General features: G+C 40.0%; 1 long non-coding RNA gene across 2 annotated transcripts in view; it reads right to left on the bottom strand.

The window, feature by feature from the left end:
- LOC126065794 (uncharacterized) overlaps positions 1 to 26,164 on the bottom strand; it is a 34,418-nt gene extending 8,254 nt beyond the window's left edge. The window contains exons 1-2 of one of the 2 annotated variants that reach the window (XR_007514930.1): positions 25,684 to 26,164; positions 24,579 to 24,638 (exon numbers count right to left, since the gene is read on the bottom strand). This is a non-coding gene — a long non-coding RNA (uncharacterized LOC126065794). The remainder of the gene's footprint in view (positions 1 to 24,578; positions 24,639 to 25,683) is intronic. The other variant, XR_007514931.1, reaches the window with a different exon arrangement.
- Positions 26,165 to 26,393: the final 229 nt, after the last annotated feature.

Genomic DNA, 26,393 nt, shown 5'->3' with positions numbered 1-26,393 from the left:
ACTTGTCATTTAAAAAATAAATAAACAAAGTTAGATATTTGTGTATTAATTTGTGCTCTGTAAGCAATTTGCAAATGAGTAGTTTCTCTGAAAAGTCAGAGCTGAAGTATTTTAATCTCAAAATGTTTTTGGGAGGAACATCTCCTTCATTTTCTTACTCTTGATTTATTAGAACTTGTCAGGCAGAAATTAGCAGGTATCATCAAAATAGACTTATTTTTTTGGTTGTGCTTTAGGTGAAACTTCACAGAGCAAATTAGTTTCTCACTCAACAATTTATACACAAATCGTTTTGTGATACTGGTTGCAATACTCTTGGTGTGTCAACACTCTCCCCTTACACACCCCAATTCCCTGTTTCCATTAGTGCTGTCCTTTCCTGTGTTCTCATCATTGTTTCTAGGCTGGTGTTGCCCTTTTGGTCTCATATGCATGATTGAACAAAGGAGCACATTCCTCACATGTGTTATTGTTTGTTTTATAGACCTGTCTAATCTTTGGCTGAAGGGTGAACTTCGAGAGTGGCTTCAGTTTAGAGTTAAAAGGGAGTCGGAATTTTTTAATGGGATGGAGAAACAAATCACCAACTTCATATGGAAGGGAAAGAAGCCCCGGAGAAGTAAAGCATTACTGAAAAAGAAGAAGAAAGTGGGAGGCCTGACTCTACTTGATTTTAGAACATATTATACAGCCACAGTAGTCAAAACAACCTGGTACTGGTACAACAACAGACACATAGACCAGTGGAACAGAATTGAGAACCCAGATATAAATCCATCCACATATGAGCAGCTGATGTTTGACAAAGGCCCAGTGTCAGTTAATTGGGGAAAAGATAGTCTTTTTAACAAATGGTGCTGGCATAACTGGATATCCATTTGCAAAAAAAAATGAAACAGGACCCATACCTCACACCATGCACAAAAACTAACTTCAAGTGGATCAAAGACCTAAACATAAGGACTAAAACAATAAAGATCATGGAAGAAAAAATAGGGACAACATTAGGAGCCCTAATACAAGGCATAAATAGAATACAAAACATTACCAAAAATGACGAAGAGAAACCAGATAACTGGGAGCTCCTAAAAATCAAACACCTATGCTCATCTAAAGACTTCACCAAAAGAGTAAAAAGACCACCTACACATTGGGAAAAAATTTTCAGCTATGACATCTCCGACCAGCGCCTGATCTCTAAAATCTACATGATTCTGTTAAAACTCAACTACAAAAAGACAAACAACCCAATCAAAAAGTGGGCAAGGGGTATGAACACGCACTTCACTAAAGAAGATATTCAGGCAGCTAATAGATACATGAGAAAATGCTCTCGATCATTAGCCATTAGAGAAATGCAAATTAAAACTACGATGAGATTTCATCTCACTCCAACAAAAAAAACGAGGCTGGCATTAATCCAAAAAACACATGATAATAAATGTTGGAGAGGCTGCGGAGAGATTGGAACTCTTACACACTGCTGGGGGGAATGTAAAATGGTACAACCACTTTGGAAATCTATCTGGCATTTTCTTAAAAAGTTAGAAATAGAACTACCATACAACCCAGAAATCCCACTCCTCGGAATATACCCTAGAGAAATAAGAGCCTTCACATGAACAGATACATGCACACCCATGTTTATTGCAGCTCTGTTTACAATGGCAAAAAGCTGGAAGCAACCAAGGTGTCCATCAACGGATGAATGGGTAAATAAATTATGGTATATTCACACAATGGAATACTACGCATCGATAAAGAACAGTGACAAATCTGTGGAACATTTCATAACATGGAGGAACCTGGAAGGCATTATGCTGAGTGAAATTAGTCAGAGGCAAAAGGACAAATATTGTATAAGACCACTACTATAAGATCTTGAGAAAGAGTATAAACTGAGAAGAACACATACTTTTGTGGTTACGAGGGGGGGAGGGAGGGAGGGTGGGAGAGGGTTATTTACTGATTAGTTAGTAGATGAGAACTACTTTAGGTGAAGGGAAGGACAATACTCAATACATGGAAGGTCAGCTCAACTGGACTGGACCAAAAGCAAAGAAGTTTCCGGGATAAACTGAATGCTTTGAAGGTCAGCGGAGCAAGGGCGGGGGTTTGGGGACTATGGCTTAAGGCGACTTCCAAGTTAATTGGCAAAATAATTCTATTATGAAAACATTCTGCATCCCACTTTGAAGTCTGGCGTCTGGGGTCTTAAATGCTAACAAGCGGCCATCTAAGATGCATCAATCGGTCTAACCCACCTGGATCAAAGGGGAATGAAGAACACCAAGGTCACACGATAACTATGAGCCCAAGAGACAGAAAGGGCCACATGAACCAGTGACTTACATCATCCTGAGACCAGAAGAACTAGTTGGTGCCCGGCCACAACTGATGACTGCCCTGACAGGGAGCACAACAGAGAACCCCTGAGGGAGCAGGAGATCAGTGGGATGCAGACCCCAAATTCTCATAAAAAGACCAGACTTAATGGTCTGACTGAGACTAGAAGAATCCCGGGGGTCATGGTCCCCAAACCTTCTGTTGGCCCAGGACAGGAACCATTCCCGAAGACAAATCATCAGACATGGAAGGGACTGGACAATGGGTTGGAGAGAGATGCTGATGAAGAGTGAGCTACTTGTATCAGGTCGACACTTGAAACTGTGTTGGCGTCTCCTGTCTGGAGGGGAGATGGGAGGGTAGAGAGGGTTAGAAACTGGCTAAACCGTCAGGAAAGGAGAGGCTGGAAGGAGGGAGCGGGCTGACTCATTAGGGGGAGAGTAAGTGGGAGTATGCAGTAAGGTATAATATAAGCTTATGTGTGACAGACTGACTTGACTTGTAAACTTTCACTTAAAGCACAATAAAAATTATTTAAAAAAAAAAAAAGGGAGTCGGAATCGACTCCACAGCAACGGGTTTGGCTTTTTTTTTTTTTAGGGGCCATAGTCTCCGGGGTTCTTCCAGTCTCTGTCAGACCAGTAAGTGTGGTCTTTTTAAAATTTTTTTCTGAATTTATGTTTTGTTCTATATTTTTCTCCCACTCTGTCTGGGACCCTCTATTGTGATCCCTGTCTGAGTCAGTGGTGGTGGTAGCTGGGCACCATCTAGTTCTTCCGGACTCAGGCTGGTGGAGGCTGTGGTACTTGGGGTCCATTGGCCCTTTGGACTAATCTTTCCCTTGCGTCTTTGCTTTTCTTCTTTCTCCTTTGCTCCAGATGGGATGGGACCAGTAGATGTACCTAAAATGGCCGCTAGCAAGCTTTTAAGAATCCAGATGCTACTCACCAAAGCAAAGTTCTTTATGAACTTTGTTATGCCAACTGACCTAGATGAACCCTTCAACCATGGTACCCAACCCTCAGCCCCAGTAACTCAGTCCTTAAGGTGTTTGGATGTGTCTACAGACTTATTTTAAAGGCATCGCTGTAAGACTGTTAAGGGGATAAACTGTGGTCAGAAAGGAGTTGGCTAGAAAAAAAATCACAAAATTTAGGTGTCAATTTTCCAATTAATTTTCACCAGGAATACCCATTTCACTAATGCTCTTTATAAACTTAAAATGCTAGAATAATCATTCAAAAGATAAACATAGCTCAAGCACTGAATTTTATCATTAAAACATTTTGTTTTATCGTTGAGCACCGGCAGATCTGCTTGTTGATAACTGTTCATGCAGAACACGAGCAGATGCCCTGGTTTGGCGAGTGAATCATAGGGTACTGCTCCTGGGGATCAGGTGATTCAAAAGTTGTCCTTCTAAGCCCTGATATCATCCAAAGCAACTAAACCAAAAACATATCAATATTTTGCTTCGTTTCCCTTTTCAAGCCATTCTCTTTTCATAATAAGGGCAGTATTAACATGCACGGTACCTTATAATGTGTTAGACGTTGTGCTAAGCAGTTACCACAGATTATTTCATTTCAGATTAAAAATAACCTATGAGGTAGGTGTCCTTATTTCCATTTTCCAAAAAAGGAAGCTGATTGTCAGCAAGGTAAAGTAACTTGCCCTGGCTCAGATTAACAGTAAATGGCAAAGCTGGGATTCGAACCTACGCCGATCTGATTTCAGAGCCTGAGCGCTTACACACTATGCTTCTGCCTCTTTTACGTATCTTTTGCCTTTAGATGACTAAAACTTATTAGAACCCATATCAAGAAATGGCTTCTGGTTTACTCAGCGCTGTATTTGTCGTTGTTGTTGTTAGGTGCCGTCAAGTTGATTTTCAACTCACAGAGACTCCGTGTGACACAGGAGTGCTGCCCCACAGGCTGTCATCTTTACGGAAGCAGGACACCAGGTCTTTCTCCCACCGAGCCACTGAGTGGATTCAAAGTGCCAACCTTTCAGTTAGCAGCTGAGCACTTAACTGTCGCACCACCTGCACTCCTTGCATTTGTCACTGACAGGCCATAACAGCGTACTGCCCGCAGTGTTGCCTGATTTGTCCCTGAAGACTTCAGCAGTGCTCGAGGCAGCTTCAGATGGCTCTTTTCTTCCCTTCCTGAGAACCTCTGCTCTTCTCTGATGGCCAGTGATCTGCTCACCAGCCTTCCTGCTGTCTCACTACAAGCCATCATGCTCACAACCACCGCTCTCTCTTCTCTGCATAGGTCTGCTTTACCACCTCTCCCATCACTCAGTTCTTAATACCCAGAGCCCTGGCGGCACAGCGGTTAAGAGCTCGACTACTAACCAAAAGGTTGGCAGTCTGAATCCACCAGCTGGTCCCCTGATAATAATAACAACAAACATTTATATACAGCACTTCTGTGTTCTAAAAAAAAAAAAGCACTTTACATGTACTAACCAACTGTATCGTCGTAACAACCTTACTGGGAAGGTACAATCATTAATCCCCATGTTAGATATATGGAATTGGGACACATAGAGGTCAAGCAACTTAATGAAGATCACACAGCTAGGAAAAGGTAGAGTTTATGATCACAACCAACACACTGCGTTGCAGTGTAACACCTTGAAATACCTGTCTGCTCCTACTTCTACTATGGGAGGAGCGGAATCTCTGCCTTTCTCACTGTTGGATCTGTAGCACTTAGAACACTGCCTAGCGTATAGTAGGTACTCAGTAAATATATGCGGACTGACTGCTTCTTTCCCACTTTTCAGCTTCCAAGGTACTTCCCTGACTCTCATGGATACTGCCAGATAACTCAAGCACAGCTTTCCTATCACACAGGGAACTGGTCATTCATCAAGTATCAGGTGTTCTGATCTTTAGGTTCTTTGCTCTTTCCTAGTTTTGGGAAAATTACTGGGCCACCTACTTTGAGAATCAAGTGCCTCACAGCCTCAAAGCTTACAGATCTCTAAGATGGAAGAAACCATACAGACCTACACCTCTGTCCTGCTTGGTGCCCTGGAGGGCCAATCACTACACACTGCATAACCTCAGCTCCTGTGCCCTCTGGCCTTCAGCTGGGTTTGCCCAGGAGAAACAACAGTAGGAGACTGAAGGATGGGAGGCAGTCAACCCCTGCTGCTTCCCTGGCAGCAGCGGCTTCCTGTGACTGTGACTAACAGTTTATGTTGAGTGGCCTCTCTTCGAATTCTCAGGTAGCCCCTCTTAAACAGCCCCATTTTGGCTCCAGGAACAGCAGTGCTTATCCTTGCTCCTTCAGGCCTTATGGTAAGGGTGTCCCACTGTTGCTAGTACTTAGATATCTCAACCTCCTTATAAACCCACGCTGTCCCTTAATCTTACGCACACCTCTGTAAACAGTTCCTTCATCACTTTTCAAAATCCCAGCTGAACATTCCTTCTTCCTTCTGGGATAACACAGAGACAACCTGGGCCAGCTCCCCATCTGGTGCTGCAAATCCCCTCTTCAACATCTCTGTTGTTGTTGTTGTTGCTGCTGCTGCTGTTAGGTGCCGTTGAGCTGGTTCTGACTCATAATACCCTATGTACAACAGAATGAAACACTGACCAGTCCTGCACCATCCTCACAATCATTGTTATGTTTGAGCCTATCATTGCAGCCACTGTGTCAATCAATCTCTTTGAGGGTCTTCTTCTTTTTCGATGACCTTCTACTTTACCAAGCATGATGTCCTTCTCCAGGGACTGATCCCTTCTGATAACACGTCCCAAAGTATGTGAGGTGAAGTCTTGCCATCCTTGCTTCCAACGAGCACTCTGGCAGTATTTCTTCCAAGATAGATTTGTTCATTCTTCTGGCAGTCTGTGGTATATTCCATATTCTTTGCCAACACCATAATTCAGAGGCATCAATTCTTCTTCAGTCGTCCTTATTCATTGTCCATCGACATCCCTAGCCTTTACTTTTCCACTTCCAGCATTCCAGAGAGTCTACTCCACTTATAGACAGTTCTATTTATTAAATGTTATTCCTTTTTCAGAGGCAAGAAAGATCTGCTCCCCATAAAATCCTATTTTTGTCTTCTTCAGCACACAAAATAAGCCTCCTCTTTCCTCTGCCTGACAGCCCTGTAAATATTTAAACGCAGCTGCCATGGTCTCCCTAACTCTTCTCTTCCTCAGGCTAAATACGTTCATTTTCCACTCCATAACTCACCATGCCCCCATTTAAGGGCCTGAAAGCAGGGGAGCGAAGAAATAGGAGAATAAATTTATCATAATTACAGGAGTGAGTAGTAGGATAAAGGAACCAGGAAGGGAGCAGAATCTGCCTAATTCTGACCTCATCCCTGGGGTTGACTTGTCAATGTCCCAATGACATTTTATTGTTATACCACCTAAACTTATATATCATGTCAACCATCCTTCTTTTAAAAAAGTTTTGAGGCATAATTGACAATCAATTGCACATATTTAAACTGCAAAATTTTTAAAGTTTTGACGGATATATACACCCATGAAGTTATCACCACAACCAAGATTATGGGCATATCTACCCCAGTGCCATCGAATGGGCATATCTATCACCCCAAAAATGTCCTCAGGGACCTCATAGCCCACTTCCACCTCTCACCATTCCTCTTCCCAGACAACTTCATCCATTTTTAGATCCCTTATGTATTTTGGTTCTCCCTACTATCCTACTCATTCCCCTTTCATCTTTGAAGCTGATCTCATGGATCAGAAAACGTGAAGAGAAATTTGATTAGCAGATATATTCAATAGCTTTTACATATCAAATCTCCCTCCCAGCAAGCCAGCCCCAAGTACAAGGAACAGCATTTCTCTGAACTTGCAGTTCCTGCTAATACTTCCCTCTTTTCCCAACAGACAGAAGGAAATTAGGCTTAAATCATAGTTATCTTTGAGGTAAGAATTATTATTCCAGTTTCACAGTCAAAGGAACTGAGGCTTGAAGAGCTTGGACAGCTTGCTCAAAATCCCACAACTCAATGCCAAAAGCGTGAGTCACAAAAGAAAAAAAGTTATAAACTGGACTACATCAAGTAAAAAATTTTTTCACCTTAAAAGACACAATCAAGAAAGAAAAAAAAAAAAAAAGACAAGTCACAAACAAGATGAAATGTGCCAATCATTTATCTGACAAAGGGCTTGTATTCAGAATACACAGAGAACGCACTTGCAACTCATTAATAAGAGGACAAACAACCAAATTTTTGAAGAGGCAAAAGATTTGAATACACATTTCTTCAAATAAGATATATGAGTGTCTAATAAGCATACAAAGATGCTCAAAATCATTGGTTATTAGGGAAATGAAAATTAAAACCACAGTAAGATATTGTCACACACCCACTAGGATGGCTATAATGAAAAAGGTAGACAACAACAAGTGTTGGCGAGTATCTGGAGAAACTGGAATCCTCGAGCATTGCTAGTGGAAATGTGAAATGGTATAGCCACTTTGAAAAACAGTTTGGCAGCTCCTTAAAAAGTTAAATATAATGTATGGTACAATTAATTGCTTTTATGTGTGGCCTTTCTAGCCATGGTCTTGTAACTCCTACCCAGGTGATTGGGCGGGAGTGTGCGATAATGTAGTTGTGGATCACAAAGGGGATTGGTCAGTTTTGCCTTAAAAGAAAGCAGAGAGGGAGAGCCCACCACCACTGTCTCTGTTACTACAAGAAACGAGGCTTTCTTTCAAAACACAAGGGGAAGTTTTGAGGTCGTTTATGCAGCACTGGAGCTTTGACTCTGAAGCCCTGAGTGCATCTCTTTCACCACTTTGTTTAGCAAAAGTAGGACCCACCGACCAGCTTCCTTATACTTCTCATTCTGACAAAACTCTAGAAAGATATCACACATGTGTTCACCCAGAGCCTCGCCTTTCACCAATGCCTGATGTACTGGTGGTGATATTTTGCATATTTGTTATCGCCACCTCAGCCCATGGATTAGCAGTGTCCTCTTTACCGTTGGAAGCAGAGTCATCAACAATTTTAAGACTACCCAGACTTGAGAACCAATTTAGAACATTCATCCTTACAATTTTGTTTCTCTAGAACCACTCTCGGTACCAATTATCTTAGGCTGGGTTCTCTAGAGAAGCAAAACCAATAATGTGTATAAGTATATATACAGAGATTTATATTAAGGAAACAGCTCACGTGATAGTAGGGGTTGGAATGTCCCAAGTCCTTGGATAAGGATAGAGTCCTTTCCCAATTCATAGACCGCAGAAGCTGGTGACCCCAAGATGAGCAGTTTGGAGAGCAGAGATCCTGCTTACAGGTTGTCAAACGGTCGAGGAATCCCCAGGGTTGGTAGGCAAGCCTGCAAGGTTTCACCTGAGTCAGCTGCAGGGGCTGGCGAACCCAAGATAGGCAGGTTGGGGAGCAGAACTCTTGCTCACAGGCTGTGAAGATCGGCAAATCCCAAGATGGACAGGTAAGCTGCTACCTCAAGTCCTAAGAACCAGAGGTCAGACAAGAGACAGCTGCTGGATCCAGAACAAGCCAACAACCTTTGCAAGGTGAGCAGGAAAAGGAAGTAGACAGTGGAAGGCGGAGAGATGAAGGCTGAGGGGGTGGTGAGCCGCCACAGGCCCCATACCCACCAGTACCACTCAGCAAATTCCATCATGGGGGTGATTACATATCAAATATCAACAGGAAAGTGATCACAACATTATACAACTGCCAAAACACTGAGAATCATGGCCCGGCCAAATTGACATACAATCTTAACCATCACAACCACCAAGGAAAGAGAGACCCGGTGGCAGGAGACGAGGTTAGATAGACTTCCTGACCCACGGAGAGAGAAAGCTGAGTGCCTTCAGGGAGAAGCCTAGAGCCAGGGAGAGGCGTGCCTGTGAACACGGATGGGAAGAGGCCGTCCTGATGGAGAACTGTATCCTGAGTGTTCCTGAGCCTGAATTGTAACTGTTATTTCCCTAATAAACCTCATACTCGTGAATATGGTCTGTGAGTCCTGTGTGGCCATTGCAGTGAGTTATCGAACCCAGCAGAGTGCTGTGGGAGGGACAGCTGGTGTCAGAACTGGTGAAGACTGCGGAGAAAGGAGGCTTGTCTGGCCTCCACCTCGTGGGAGTCAGCCTTGCACTGTTGATCTTGGTTCTCCTTCCCCCTTGTGGGATTGGAGGAGGTCAGACACTGCCCCATGTCATTTTTACACATAAACTTATGATACAAATCAGCAACTCACACCAAGGAATCTATCGAAGAGAAATAAAAACATACGTCCACACAAAGGAATGTATACAAATGTTCATGGCAGCATTAATGATAATAGTCAAAAACTGAAAACATTCCAAATGCCCATCGACTGATGAATGGATAAACCAAATGAGGTATATCCATGTAAAGGAACTGATACATGATACGGCATAGGCGGATCTTAAAAGTACTATGCTAAATGAAAGAAGCTAGACACAAGACTACATACTGTATGATTCCATTTATAAGAAATATCCAGAAAAGGCAAATTTATAGACACAGAAAGCAGATAGAAATGTTCTAAAACTGGATTGTAGTGACATTCCCACAACTCTATAAATTTACTAAAATTAAAGAATTGTATGGAGGAGCCCTGGTGCACAGTAGTTAAGCACTTTGCTGCTAACCAAAAGGTTGGTGGTTCATATCTACCAGCCACTCTGCAAGATAAAGGTGTGGCTGCCTGCTTCCATAAAGATTTACAGCCTTGGAAATCCTATGGGATAGTTCTGTGCTGCCCTATAAGGCCAATATGTGTCAGAATCAACTTGACAGCACACAACAACAACAATGAATTGTACAATTATATTAGGTGAATTTTATAAAATGTAAACTATAACACAGAAGTAAAATTATTAATTAATATCACACACAAATAAAATTATGAAAATCATTCAAAAGTGGCTGCAGCAGTTCATTGATAGGGAAGAAATGCCGGAAATTCAAGCCAGACTCAGAAGATTACATGAAAAGAGGGGTATCATTGCTGATGTCAGATGGATCCTGGCTGAAAGCAGAGAATACCAGGAAAATGTTTACCTGTGTTTTATTGATTATACAAAAGCATTCAACTATGTGGATCATAACACATTATGAATAACATTGCGAAGAATGGGAATTCCAGAACACTTAATTGTGCCCATGCACATAGACCAAGAGGCAGTTGTTCGAACAAAACAAGGGGATATTGCATGGTTTAAAGTCAAGAAAGATGTGCCTCAGGTTGTATCCTTTCCTCGTACCTATTCAATCTGTATGCCGAGCAAATAATCCGAGAAGCTGGACTATATGAATAAGAACGGGGCATCAGGATTAGAGGAAGACTCATTAACAACCTGCATTATGCAGATGACACAATCTTGCTTTCTGGAAGTGAAGAGGCCTTGACGTACTTGACGATGAAGACCAAAGACCACAGCCTTCAGTATGGATTACATCTCAACGTAAAGAAAACAAAAATCCTCACAACTGGGCCAATAAGTCACATCGTGATAAATGGAGAAAAGATTGAAGTTGTCAAGAATTTCACTTTACTTGGATCTACAGTCAACACCCATGGAAGCAGTAGTCAAGAAATCAAAAGATGCACTGCACTGGGCAAATCTGCTGCAAAAAACCTCTTTAAAGTGTTAAAAAGCAAAGATGTCACTTTGAGGACTAAGGTACACCTGACCCAAGCCATGGTATTTTCAATCGCATCATATGCATGTGAAAGTTGGACAATGAATAAGGAAGGTAGATCTAAGAAGAACAAATGCCTTTGAATTATGGCATTGGCAAAGAATACTGAATGTATCGTGGACTTCCAGAAGAACAAACAAATCTGTCTTGGCAGAAGTACAACCAGAATGCTCCTTAGAAACAAGGATGGTGAAACTTCATCTCACATACTTTGGACATGTTATCAGGAGGGATCAGTCCCTGGAGAAGAAAATCACATTTGGTAAAGTAGAGGGTCATTGAAAAAGAGGAAGATCCTCTGTGAGATGGACTGATATAGTGGCTACAACAGTGGGCTCAAGCATAACAACGATCATGAGGATGGCACAGGACTGGGTGGTGTTTCGTTCCATTTTACATAGAGTCCAGATGAGTCAGAACTGACTTGATGGCGTCTAACAACAACAAACTATACCTCAATAAAGCTATTTTTAAAAATCATACAACAGTAGGTGGTAGCACAAAATATAAAAAAAAGTTATCTTGAAAGATCTATGTTTAATAAGTCTATGTAAAAAGATAGGAAATGGAATATAAGTTGATATTAGGGTTCCTCAACCTCTCTAAAAATGAACAAGAAGGTTATTTTGGGGGGTTGTTTTAAGTAATCATACTTTAATTGATTCTCTAATAAGAAGCTCTTTATTATATTTATAGCTTTTTACTGTAGTTTGGATTTCTCACAGTTTTCAGTCTATTTAAAAAATTTATATTCTCTAAGATTATGTTAAAGATATGGGGTTGATATCTTTTTAATTTTGTTTTAGTTTAATTCCTATACAGGTAGTCTCCGACTTACAACAAGGGTTCCATTCTGACAACTTCGTTAGTCAGTTGCTTCTGACCTAAATCAAATACTTTTTTTTGTTTTCATTATTATTGCCTTTTACTATCAGCATCTTTATAAACTTTGGGGGTTGGAAATATTCCATATAAACTTACAGATATATTTTAATATATACGTAAAAAAATTAAAAAAATACACAAGTCATAAAAACTTACTCCAGCGATGAAGAAGAGTTGGACAATGTTGGCGTTTTGTTCAGCCACCGTAATAACTACACTTGTGGAAGGTTCTGGATCATCCGGATAATCCCAGGGAATGGGGATGGTGTTTCTAGTCAGGAAATTAGAGCTGTCTCTATAGTCCTTTTCTTTCTTTCTGCATATATTTTGCGGTAACATCTCACTGCTTCCTGAACCTGCCTATTGACTTTAGCAGAGCAATCAGCATTTGGGTCCACATTTTCAAGGAACTAAATCCTCTGATTTAGTTTAGAAAAAAACTTCAGCTAATCCTTACACTGTAAAATTTATTGAGAACTTCTCTCCTTCTTCTTCCTCATTAGTTCTTCCTTCCTCAGCATTTCTTTCCTCTTCGAAATCCATTAAGTCCTGATCTGTCAATTCCCCTTCTTCAAGATCTGTGAGCTGTTCCACGCCAGCGATATCAAGTTCTAAATTCAGCAATCTTGCCACATGGACAACTTTTCCACATCTCCCTTCCATTATATTATCCTGATCAAATTCTTGGAGCATGTTCACATAAAATCAGCAATTTTTCCAAATCCCCAACATGCATATCACTAATGATACGACGTACCTATGCACATATGCACGTAAGTGTGGTTCCTTGTAACTCAAATACATTGCTAAGTCAGGGACTACCTGTAATTGGAAACATTCAAGTAGAAAGCAAACAGCTACTGTGAATATGCTCATACGACATAAGAACAATCTCCGAGCTTCTTTGGGGATGTTCAGATGGGTGCTTTGAACCGGTTTGTTCCAGTTCAAACACCTGCGGAGAATTTGCATTTCTAACAAGTTCCCTGAGGAGAATTTGCATTTCCACCCCAGATATACGGAATCAGAATCTGTAGTTTAACAGAATCTGCAGCTTTACAGTTATGTATAACTTCCGGGGAACTTGTTAGAAATACAAATTCTCAGCAGAGAATTTGTTATAAATACAAATTTTCAGCAGGGGTTCGAACCTAAATTAATTAGGTTCGAAGCTCTGGTTCCTAAGACTGCCTACTTCACTAACTGCATCAATCATGTATCCACAGATACTATTTCTGTAAAATAGTGGTCACCGTACAGGCAGACCATTCTACCTAAGTTACCTGTGGCAGAGACTTAGTTACATACCACAACATCCATTCTCACTTCCTCCCTCTGGACTTCTTTCCTTCCCTTCTTTCTTAGAAACTTGAAATTAGTGGGCACGCTGCCACTCAGAATAAAAGACTACATTTCCCATCCACCCATGTATCTAAGTTTATCTATGTGACTAAATTCCGTCCATATGATATAAACAGAAGTATTACGTGGGAATTTTGAGAATTATGCTCAAAGGAAACATACTCAACTGAAAGGAACTCCATCTTTGCCCTTCTTCTGGTCTGCCACTAGAACATAAAGGCCAGAGTTTCAATGGCCATTAGAACCATAAGGTGATCTTTAAGGATAGAAATCAAGCTTTAAAATGGCAGAGCAGCCTGGGTCCTTGATAATACCATGGAGTTATCATATCAGCCCTGGGCTCCATTCTTCTTTTACAGGATGGAAAAACACACTTCTACCTTGATTAAGGAGCCCTGATGGCACAGTGGTTGAGAGCTCGTCAGCAGTTTGAATCCACCAGTAGTTCCTTGGAAACCCTAGGCAGTTCTACTCTGTCCTATAAGGTCACTATGAGTCAGAATCGACTCGACAGCAACAGGGTTTTATCTTGATTAAGACACAGGAGCCAAGGTCTTTTACTCAGTCACACAGAACCTAATCCTAACTGACACACCATCTAACGGAAAGGGAAATGGAGCTATCTCTCTAAGGAGTAAGAGAAGAGAGTGGCAGTAAAGGTCTACTATTGTCAGCAGCATGTCTCTGAGGTCTCAGCAGAAGGGATATAGTGATAGTAGCCACAGTAACAACTACAGCTGCTTATATTGGAAATAATCTCAACAATAGAATTCATAAAACTATACTCAATAATTGCTGCCTAGTGAGGCAGCAAATGGTAAATGCATGTACATATCAAACATACATTTCCTAAATCTAATTACCTTTTCCGACATGAAGACTGAAGAATTACTATAAGGTGAAAGCTAAGTCCATCAAGGAGTTCCTGAAATGCTGGTTTCATTGGAACATTCTAAACACAAAAGTCTCAAACTCTTTCCAGATCACCTTCTTTAAAAAAATACTGTACTTCTTCACCAACTTAACCAAACTCATTGTTGTCAATTTCCATCCATAGCAACCCTACAGGATAGAGGAGAACTGCCCCACAGAGTTTCCAAGGAGCGCCTGGTGCACTCGAACTGCTGACCTTTCGGTTAGCAGCAAGTAGGTAAGTATATTATCTAGAGTCTTCTGTGTCTTTTTCCTCTAGATTATGTACATTCAGAACAAGACTCACCATATGTTGAGTACTACATGTGCTAGACACTCTCAGGTATTATTCAGTAAACATTATACAGTGGCATTGTTTTTTTTTTTTATATTAGTGTTGTTGCTGTTGGGTGCCATTGATTCAATTCCAAGTCCTAGTGATCCCATGTGACAGAGTACAACTGCCCCACAGAATTTCTTGGTTGTAATGTTTTTTTGTTGTTTGAACAGTGAGGTTCGCCCTTCAGCCAAAGATTGGACATGCCCATAAAACAAAACGAGACTACATGGGCACACCAGTCCTGAGGCAAGGACTAGAAGGCAGAAGAGGGCAGGAAAGCTGGTAATAGGGAACCCAAGGTGGAGAAGGGAGAGTGTTGACATGTTGTGGGGTTGTTAACCAATGTCATAAATCAATATATGTATTAACTGTTTATTGAGACATTAGTTTGCTGTGTAAGCCTTCATCTAAAGTACCAAAAAAAAAAAAAGTCACCTTTCTGAGTCTTTGATTGCTTCCCTCCACCAGAAAGATGGACAATATGACCCCTATAGTTCCTTTTAGTGCTAGTTTGCTAAGAATATGAATTTTTCTCCTGGAAGTAACAAAAAACAATACATGTATACTGAACAAATACTGTTTTCAAATTTGCTGAAACAGAAATTTTCTGGGAATAAACCAACATACCTAAGAATGTATTAAGTATAAATGATTTGGATACAGAGACACATGAATTTTCCTTTAAGATTTCAGGTTACTAGTTATTTTAGACCCTTAAAGTTTACAAAGTGCTACGTTAAAACTAAAAATACACGGTACTATTGAAATCGAAAGGGACTTGACATGTAACTAGTTGTCCATTCCTAATACTTTTAATAGACCTACATGATACAGATACCCTTGGATGGATATCTTCCCTGGCTCAAGGAAATACATTCCAAGCTTATCCTAATAGATTGCTAAATGCAACCTTGTGGGAAATAAAGTCCTCACAAAGTTCTTCTGATTTTGGCATGTTTAAATGTCTTCCCTTTGATTTAAAACTCAGTATTTGATCATTCTAGTCAGTAAGCCTAACCTGCCCAAGATGAAGCAACCTAGAAAGGTTTCAAAATTAGAAGTGTGGCTGGGCTGAGACGCCAAAGGACAGCCTTTCACTTTGACATTCTGAGGACCAACAGTCCTCTCATAAGAAACGTTTTAGGTTCCTGGAATCCATTCAGTTTATCAACAAGAACTTATTGGGCAGGCAGAACAGAAGTGACTAGTGAGAAGCAGAAAAAGGTACACTGTGACTCACACCAAATAGGCCTTGGTTACCTATTAAGTAACACTGCTCATCTTGTACTAAATTATCCCATATTAATTTGTATACCAATATATTTTTATTGCTCAATCATACAGTCAAATTCTGGAATAGGCAAGACTGTAGGAACAGAGAACAGGTCATGGTTGCGTGTGCTGGGGGAGAAGACTAACTCTAAAAGGTGAAGAATATGTTCTAGGTCTTGATTGTGATGGTGGTAGGCATCTCTCAGAATTCATTGAGCTGTATACCTAAAAGGGGTGACTTTTATTGTATGTAAATTTACTTCAACATACCTGAGTTTAAAAATAAAATTATTCATCAAAAGACACAAACCAGATAATCATATTTAATTCAATTCTCTGGGCATATTACACACACACATACATAAATCCTGGCAAGAACCAATACCTTGACCATTAAAAAAAGTGTTAGACCAGAAGGGCATTAGATGGCTCCACGTAGCATTTGGGAAAAGTACTGCATGAAGTCTCACTTAAAGAGAAAATACAGTATTTCATCATCAGTTGTATGCAATATATTCAGTAGTAGGTTGCTGGGAGCCAGGCTGCAAGGGCGGCCCCTCTGCACCCACTGCCCCCAGCATAAACATTGAAGAATTCCTGAAAAGTCAGGAGGAGCCAGGCTGCAAGGGCGGCCCCTCTGCACCCACTGCCCCTAGCATAAACATCGAAGAATTCCTGAAAAGTCAGGAATATCTCTGTCATCTGTGTTATGTTTCTGTTTCATTTTCAGCCTGGGTATAGCAGAATGTATAAGCATAAAATTCCATTATAGATTTAGGGACCTTTGGAGGGGAGCGTCCTACTCATAATCCCCTGGTAAAATCCCGGGTAGGGACAGCCCGTGTATTACCTGGGGATCAACATGAAGTTGTCTTAGGGGGAAAACCAATAGCTCAACTATGGAAAACAAAAACAGGATGGTGGAATCCTGGTATTTACCAAGGCCCTTTTTGTGATTAAACCACCACCCACACATGATCCCATAAAAGTGGAAAAACAAAAGGCAGTGAGTTCTCTCAGCCAATTTCTCAGCCAATTACAGGTCAACCTTCTCGTCTACTGCTGCGCTTGACTGGTCTTTGGGTATAGAGATTGGGCTAATTGTCCTTGGCATAATCGTGGACAATATGACGTAACCCAAAGTGGCTGGACTTCAAAAATTTGGCCACCCTGGACAAAATGGACAAAGCCTATGTGGCAATGGTTTTTGCAAAAAGATTAATTATTATAAAAACTGTGGAAGGTATTGCAAGATTAAGCATAAGTGTAAAGCAGTATGAAGTCAATTGTTACTTTGTGTAAAAATAAATCAACAAAATATACTCTTCAATTAAACAAAAACTCATTGTACTTGCGTGCATATGCGGAATTGTACTATGTGTCACTTGGAAAATTATGTTTCTGGAAAATGATGTCATCTATGATGATTATATCTTGTACTGCCCCTTTGTTGATCATGCGATGTTATGCTTTTGTAAGCTTATGATATAAAAAACCATGTAAAAAATAAAGAGCAGGCTTTCTTTTTCTGCAGAATGAAAATATAAGACACACTACCTCTCATTCTTTTTCGCCAAACTCTACCCCTCCTCTGGTAACCCTGTTCTTTGCTGAGGCTGGCCCCCGGCAGTAGGTAATAGAAAGAATTAAGCCAGAACACTAGATCCTAATGCCCTGGGACTGTAATGTGGAATTGACTGCCTAGTCTCTAAAACTCTGGCACTTGTTACCTGAAACTCTGCCAAATATAGATGTCAGGATGCACTAATTATATGCCTATTTCTTTCTTTAGGTACTTTGATGAGTGCCTTAATAGCATTTTCTTAACTTTATTATGATAAATCACTCCAGTAATTGTTTTCATGCATAGTGATAGAGCAAAACTTTCCCATTTACCTCAATAGATTTTCCACCAGATTTTTCCATGTCAGCACTGCTAAATATACAAATCTGAACTGATAAACTGGTTAAATTTGTTAACCCGTATCAACTCTCAGATGATATACCATGTTCTAAAGGAATTATCACTGGATTGTAACATTTCATTCCTTGCACTGAAAAGAAAAACTCTATTGCTGAAATCAAAGCATAGGACCAATACTCTTAAATTATTTTCTTAGAAAACTTAATTGAACACATCTGATTAAATCTAAGAAAATAAGGAGAAAGTGGAACTAGAAATTAATAGTCAATATTCCATCCATAAAGCTATTCTCTAAAAGGCCTTTCTAAGGGTTCTATTTAAACACAAAAGATTAAATACATGCATTTATCCCCACTCTCTCCCAAAATCTGATGACAGTAAAGGAATAAAAATAAAAAACAGAACGCTTAGAAGAAGTATTTCATTGTCTTCAGTTGTTGTTGTTGTTAGGTGCCGTTGAGTCTGTTCTGACTTACAGCAACCCCATGTACAGCAGAATGAAACACTGCCCGGTCCTGTGCCATCCTCACAATTGTTGTTATGCTTGAGCTCGTTGTTGCAGTCACTGAGTCAATCCATTTCATTACCATAAAATTCTTAGAAGAAAACACAGAGGTATGGCTACAGGACCTAGTTTTTAACAATGGATTATCAGATATGACACTGAAAGTATGAGCAGCAAAAGATAAAAATGGATTAATGGGACCTCATAAAAATTAAATACCTTTTTTCATCAAAGGACTTTATCAATAAGAGACAACCTACAGATTGGGTGGAAATTTTGAGGAACCATATGTCTGATAAGGGTCTATATCTGAAATATATAGAACACTTCAACAATTTAACAACAAAAGACAAAGAACTCAATCAAAAAAAAAAAATGAGCAAAGTACTTGAACAGACACTTCTCCAAAGAGGATATAAACAGCCAATAAGCACATGGAAAGATGCTAAATGTCAGACGCAAATAAAACCACAATGAGATACCACCTTACCCCCACTAGAAAGACTATGATTTAAAAAAAAAGAAAAATGGAAAACAGCTGTTGTCAATATCAAGGATGGGCACAATTGCTGGTGGGAATGTAAAATGGTATAGCCTCTGTGGAAAACAGTTTGGCGGTGCCTCGTAAGACTGAGCACAGAACTACCATAAAAAAAAAAAAAAAAAACTACCATATGACCCAGCAATTGCAATCCTAGGTACACATCTAAAAGATCTGAAAGCAGGAATGAAAACTGAAACCTGTACAACTATATTTATTGCAGCACTATTCACAGTAGCCAAAAGGTGGAAACAACCTAAATGTGCAACAAGGGGCACTGAGTTTATATTATTGGTGGTAGAATAAGTCAGACAGTGACAACGGTTGCACAACATGAAGACTGTAATCAGTGTCACCGAACTGCTGAAACTGGCAAATGTTTTGTTATGTATATCGTTACCACAATTAAAAAAAAAATGTTAAAGAAGTTTCCTGAATAAACTGAATGCTTCGAAGGCCAGTGTAGCAGGGGCAGGGGTCTGGGGACCATGGTTTCAGGGGACATCTAAGTCAACTGGCATAATAAAATCTATTAAGAAAACATTCTGGATCCCACTTTGAAGAGTGGCGTCTGGGGTCTTAAACGCTAGCAAGCAGCCATCTAAGATGCATCAATTGGTCTCAACCCACCTGGATCAAAGGAGAATGAAGAACACCAAGGACACAAGGTGATTACGAGCCCAAGAGACAGAAAGGGCCACATGAACCAGAGACTACATCATCCTGAGACCAGACGAACTAGGTGGTGCCTGGCTACAACTGATGACGGCCCTGACAGGGAACACAACAGAAAACCCCTGAGGGAGCAGGAGAGCAGTGGGATGCAGACCCCAAATTCTCATAAGGGTAGACTTAATGGTCTGACTGAGACTGGAAGGACCCCGGTGGTCATGGCCCCCAGACCTTCTGTTGGCCCAGGACAGGAACCATTCCCAAAGCCAACTCTTCAGAGATGGATTGGACTGGACAATGGGTTGAAGAGGGATGCTGGCAAAGAGTGAGTTTCATGGATCAGGTGGACACTTGAGACTATGTTGGCATCTCCTGCCTGGAAGGGAGATGAGAGGGTGGAGGGGGTTAGAAGCTGGCAAAAAGGACACGAAAAGAGAGAGTGGAGGGAGAGAGCAGGCTGTCTTATTAGGGGGAGAGTAATTGGGAGCGTGTAGCAAGGTGTATATATGGGTTTTTGTGTGAGAGACTGACTTGATTTGTAAACTTTCACTTAAAGCACAAAAAAAATTATTTTTTTTAAATGTAAAAAAAAGAAAAAGAACAGTAGTGAAGACAACATCACACAAGAGGTATCAACAGAACTTGATGCTGGAAAGCAGGGGGATGAGTGGTAACAGGGTAGCAGAGCTGAAACTGCAATACCTCAAGAGGGCAACGCGGACATAAAGGAAGTGGACTTGCAGCACAGGGTAAGGAGAGGAGCTGAAAAAAGGAGGGCTGGTAGAAAGCTTGACTACAGAGCCGTTGGCCGATGCAACCCCTTCCCTTCCCAGCGACGGAAGAAAATTATTCTACAGAGAGATTGGTTCTGGATCCAGGATATCAGCAGAAAAGGGCCCAGGATCAGCAGTTATATTAAAAACAAGAATTAAGTGGAAGTCTACTCACTCAATGGTTTAACCCCCAACCACTTTACCCCATTTGATCCCCAGAATCCTGGTGGCCAGCGTTATACTCTCAAGGCAGAAGACAGGAGGATGCTCTACTTAAAAAGCGACACAAAAGACATAAGAAAACTGACATCTGTCGTCCAGTGGAGCTCCCGCCACAGGGAAAGAAACATCAGGAGTGGGGAATAGTTATCCCTTAAAACTCGGCTGTATTGGCTAAGATGCCATATTTTAGCAGAGTACACTTTTTATAAAATTTCCCTACCATGAAAAAAACTCTGCTTGGCCTCTGAACCTTTATAAGGTTTAATCAATGAGACACTGGGGTCTGATTTACTTTCGCAGAAATGGGTGCTGATTTTAACACAGTATGATACCGCTTCCACTTGTAAATACTGTCACAAATTTTTTAATTACTTTTTTTTAATTCTCAGATATTTGTCATCTACATTAGAAATTATCTGTCTTTTTAAAGCAACCTTAAATGATGAACTTATACTCATTTTCAACAAAGACAAAACCTGGCATGGGGATGGTTCTCATACCTTAGAAAACTACCAGGCTTATTAACTAGAACTGAGTAGCTCCTTGACCGATACGAGCACACAAATATCAGAACTAGATTGCTTCCCACACTTAGGAGCACATTCTCCCCGATTTTCTGTTCCTCAAATGCTACATACAAGACTAAGCCTCACTACACATAAACAATAATCCTTTAGAATATATATTCATAATATACAGTAGACATAAAGTCTGACGAGTACTGTCGCCTGTTTTTTTAAATTGTGCTTTAAGTTTACAGTTCAAGTCAGTTTCTCATATGAAAACTTATACACACATTGTTATGTGACCTGGTTGCTCTCCCTATAATGTGACAGCACACTCCTCCTTTCCGCCCTGTATTTCCCATGTCCATTCAACCAGCTCCTGTCGCCCTCTGCCTTCTCATCTTGCCTCTGGTCTGGAGCTGCCTATTTAGTCTCAGGTGTCTACTTGAGCTAAGAAGCACACTCCTCACAAGTATCATTTTATGTCTTATTGCCCAGTCTAACCTTTGTCTGAAGCATTGGCTTCGGGAATGGTTTTAGTTTTGGGCTAACAGAGAGTCCAGGGGCCATGTCTTCTGTGGTCCTCAAGTCTTTCTTGACAGATATGAATAATTTTGTTGAATAGATTCTCTTGGCCTAGAAAAGGGCCTAAACTATTCCTGCATTTACCCATCTGTCCAAGAGGCAAAGGTTCCTGTACTTACTGTGTTTCAGGTAGCAAAGTTTATATAATTCCCACTCCAATAAATGCCTCTTAAAGGGAAGAGATATCAACGACATTAGAATTACAGCGTAGTTCAGGTATCAACGCCACAGAAAAAGGGAGAAATGGCAAAAGAAGGCACTACTATCAACCAAGGTATAAAAATACAAATTTTCCCATGTATTGTTAGAAACATAACTTTTTTGGAAACCAGAAAGAATTTAAGATATTTTGACTCAAAGGCAATGATACAAATCTTTTTACAGGTTCCTCTGAAAAACAACTCAGTATAGATAGTTAAAGGAATTATGGGTACTTCATAGAAGTGTTATCACAGTGATTTTTAAGTGAAAATATAAGACTAAAACTTTTAAAGATAACGGTTTATAAGACATAGCTTCATTTCAATTTGGAATAAAAGTGTGATTATTAAGGTATAAAACAATAAATTTAACTCTAGGCTTTACTTATTTACATTTTCCTATGCCAAATAGGTAAGATTTTTTTTTGTTTTTCCCTCCCCTTTTCCCTTTTTGAGGGAATGATCTATATGGGGTGAAATGAGCTCCAGAAGTTAGATCTATTCTTTACTGCCACCCACCACCTGGAGTTTAATCAAATGTAATTCCCTTGGTTGTTTTCTTCTGCCCCAGCCCGATACCTGGGTGCGTTTGCTTAGGTTTCAAGCTACTGCTAAGTTTTTAGATTTCATTCAGTGTTCAGAACGATTGGAAGTAGAAGTTTCCTAAAAGCAATAATATCATGAAGCAAAACTTCATTGTTTATTAACTATGTGTATAGTTTTCTACCCAAGTACAAAATTTTAAAGTTAAGTGCCTTCCCCAAATACACTGAGAAACAAACTCTGGACAGTTGGGAGGTACAAGCATGCCTCACGTTGCCAAAGAAAGTAAGAAAGACCTGAAACACTACAGACGAAGCATTAGACAGACACAGATAGAATCAGTGTGCTTTTTCTCATGCGAGGAAAAAAATGAGATGCAAACTTTACATTTAAAACTGCATTGTTCCCCTTTAATCTGGCCACCATCCGAGTGGTGATCTGGATGTTAGAGAAGAGATGAATGGGAGACACTGGCAGGGATTGAAGCTTGGGGATGAATGTGGAAATGTAGAATGGATGTTTCTTTTTTTTGGCTTTGAGTTGACTGTTGTTTCTGTCTGTTTTTTAGAACTGATCCGAGAGGACGGGGAAGTCAGTGTGGGCGGCTCTAAGGAGCCTCCCTCTCTACAGCTGCGGCTCAGAGGATTACGGCGCTTCATCCGCAAGGCAACATTGCACAAGTATCCTTTGAACAAAAGTCATGGATACTATTAATGATATGGTAATCCTTAATCGAGCTACCTCCCAGTAGTGATTATACTGACATGGGAAGAATATCTAAGTCGCGAAGGCAGCCCACAACAACACTATGTCATTGTTCACCCCAGGCTTGACCAGGACTAACTTTTACCAGCATCTCTAACGTCACCTTTCCCTCTGCAGCCTCCCCCCAACCCTGGCCCCAGCTCTCACTCCCACCCCATCATGGTAAAAAAGTGGCAAAGAACACTCTGATCCCAAATCTTTTTTTCAGATTTGTTTTTGCAAGTTCCCACACACATTTAGTGTTGTCTCAAAATTCATGCTGTCAACTGTCTCTAGGAACCATTTCCATCTGAGAACAAGACCACACAAAGGTTAGTTCGGTAGGTCTCAGTGAAGATGTTTTAATTGTCTGACAAAAGATTCTTCGATCATTTGACTTGCAAATACTATCTGCTTACTCTCAGATAACACGCTCAGAATTATACAATTTGTCAATAAATTTCCAAAAAGTACTTAATTATGACACTGAGATACTAGCGGTTTCCCATTTGACAAGACTCAAATACTATCTAATAGGGAAAATCTTACGGTTCACAATACTATGGGACTTCCCTAAGGATAAAACCTAATCTACTCTAGACAACTCCCCTTAGTAAAACGAAAGTGACCTTTATGAAGAAGAAATACATTTGCGATTCTCATGTAATTTGATGTGGGAGATACACGCTTCCACCATTAGTACCTGAAACGGCTCTCAGTGGATGTGCCAATGATGGTAAGGAAACTACACTACAGCCATCACCCCGACAGAATTATTCCTTTCCCATGAATTATTAATATTTTAAAATAATGTCATTTCTCTTCCAACCCAAACAAATCTAAACCAACAGCCAATTTTATGGACACTTTCCCACATTCATTAGACCACACAGATAATCTTTCTAAACCACACAGTAAGCTATACTCAGCACGAGAATGAAATCATGATTCGAAAAAGTCTGATTTTTCTAACAAACATCTCTGAAGATCACTGTTCCAAATCAGCTTTTCCTTAGTATTTGAAATTTTCTTTTTAAAATTATATATATATATTCTGTTCTTAGTATAACTGCCATTTTTAATGGAGATGAGATACACACATTCTATCAAGTATAAAACTATAAAGGACAAGTGACAGATCATATACAGATATTATTATTATAGGAAATTTTATATTTAATATAAAACAGTAAATAAAACAAAGGTTCATATTAAACACTGTGAAAATTCATTAAAAAAATTTAAGACCATAAACTATTTAATGTGCCGACTTCTATGTTAAAATTAACTAAGTGGTTGCTTTTGAAGAATGGATTTGGGGGAAGACAGTAAGGGTAGAAGCCTTCCCTTTTGACTTTATATACAATTCTATGTTATTTGGATGTTAAAAGAAGCATGTATTACTTTTCTAACTTAAAAAATAATAACAGTAAGTGACCAGAAAATATGAACAGCTTGGACTCTCTGAACCACTTATGTTCTTTAAATTCTCTCGCTTTATGAACTTACTCACAGGGAGGTAACACTGTGGCATCTCCAAAGTCACTGGGATTCCGGCTCATGTCAAAGTTGGCTACACAAATGAACACATCATGTCAAATAAAAACGTAGAAATTTTACCCTCATCTCATTTTCCTCTTCCATCCCTGAGGCAAATCATGAATGAACACCACCACCACATCTAAAAATGATTTCATATAATTTTCACTACCCAGACAATGTAATGGGAAAGCACTGGCATTAGAACAAGAGCGCTAGCCCTGAATTTTAACCAAGAGAGTATTTGGAACCTCTCTGAGTCTGTTTTCAAATCTGTAAAATGGAATAACAATACCTGCCCTTGCCACCTTGTACTAAACTATCGTTATTAAAATAAAACTATAAGGCCAGGAATGATGGTGAACACCCCTCCTACAGAAATTTTTGTTCAGGGTTCAGTGTCAGGTTCAAAGATACACACCTATTTGCTAAAAGGAAGTAATGAGAAAATACCTCAAATTCATATTTAATCTGGGTTAGCTATTTATAATATTCTTGATTCACTGGATAATTGTCTAATGTTCTACAAACGTTGGGTAAAATGATTCATAATTCCTTTTGCTAAATTTGTTAGCTAAGTTAAACTTGTGTGGAAAGCTTAAGTTTTCTCTCACATTTTACAGACAGAGAAACTAAGGCACAGATATATTAAGGAACTGACTTACTTGGGGTCAGACAATGACTCAACCAATCCCTTCTTTCCATTATGCTACTGTAATAAAAAAAAAATGCTGTCTAACTCAGCACTGTCCAATGGAAATACAGTGCAAGCCACATAAATCATTTAATTTTTTTTAATAGCCATATTAAAACCAAAAAAAAAAAAAAAAAACCAGACTACTGCTGTGGAGTAGATTCCGACTCATAGCGACTACAGGAGAGAGTAGAGCTGCCCCATAGAGCTACGGCCACATTAGAAAAGTTTAAAAAGACATGAAATTTTAATAATGTTTTATGTAACCCACTATACCAAAAATATTGTCATTTCAATATGTAAACAATATAAAAAAATCATTAATGAGATTTTTACATTCTTTTTTAAAAATAATAAGTCTTTAAATTCAGTATTTTACACTTACCCTTCGATTTGGACTTAAAAATATTAACAATAAGTGGCCGGAAAACCTGAATTGCTTAGAATCTCTGAACCTTTCACAGAAGCTCGATAGCTACGTGTGGCTACCTTACTGGCCAGCACGGACGCACGTCGCCAGCCAGCACGGACGCACCTTACCGGCCAGCACAGACGTACCTGGGCATCCAGGGAGTACTAGGTACACAGGTTCTGCAGTCAGCCCGTCTGGGTTGGCATCCTGGCTCCACCACTTGCTTATTAGGTGACGTCACTTTCTGGGTCTCAAGTTTCTCAATTCTAAATGCGGGACATTAATAATAGTACTTATAGAATTGTTTTAAGAATGAAAGGAGTTAATACTCATTGCCTGACAAGTAACAGGCTTTCATTAAATGTTAGCTATTATCAGAGAACACATGGAAGCTAATTCTTATCCATATCTCCTGCCAAACAAAATTTATAAGAAACCAGAGATATTCGGTCTGCGACAGGGTTCTTTGCCCCTGGTTTCCAAAAGGACACACTCTCTTAAAAAACAGCCAAGGTTCCAGATGACTAACAATTGGCAATTGCAAAAATCTCCCAAGGAATCAAAAAAGGCTTTTATAAGATCTGGGCAGCCCCACTTCCAAAGGGCTCTTAGGCTCGTCCTTAACTCCATGCATACACTTTGGAAGGATGACCCTGCACTTGGAGGTGGTATTTTTGGCAGGA

This window comes from Elephas maximus, chromosome 22, assembly GCF_024166365.1.
Source record: "Elephas maximus indicus isolate mEleMax1 chromosome 22, mEleMax1 primary haplotype, whole genome shotgun sequence".
Lineage (NCBI taxonomy): Eukaryota > Metazoa > Chordata > Mammalia > Proboscidea > Elephantidae > Elephas > Elephas maximus.
This window is presented reverse-complemented; position numbering and strand designations above follow the sequence as displayed.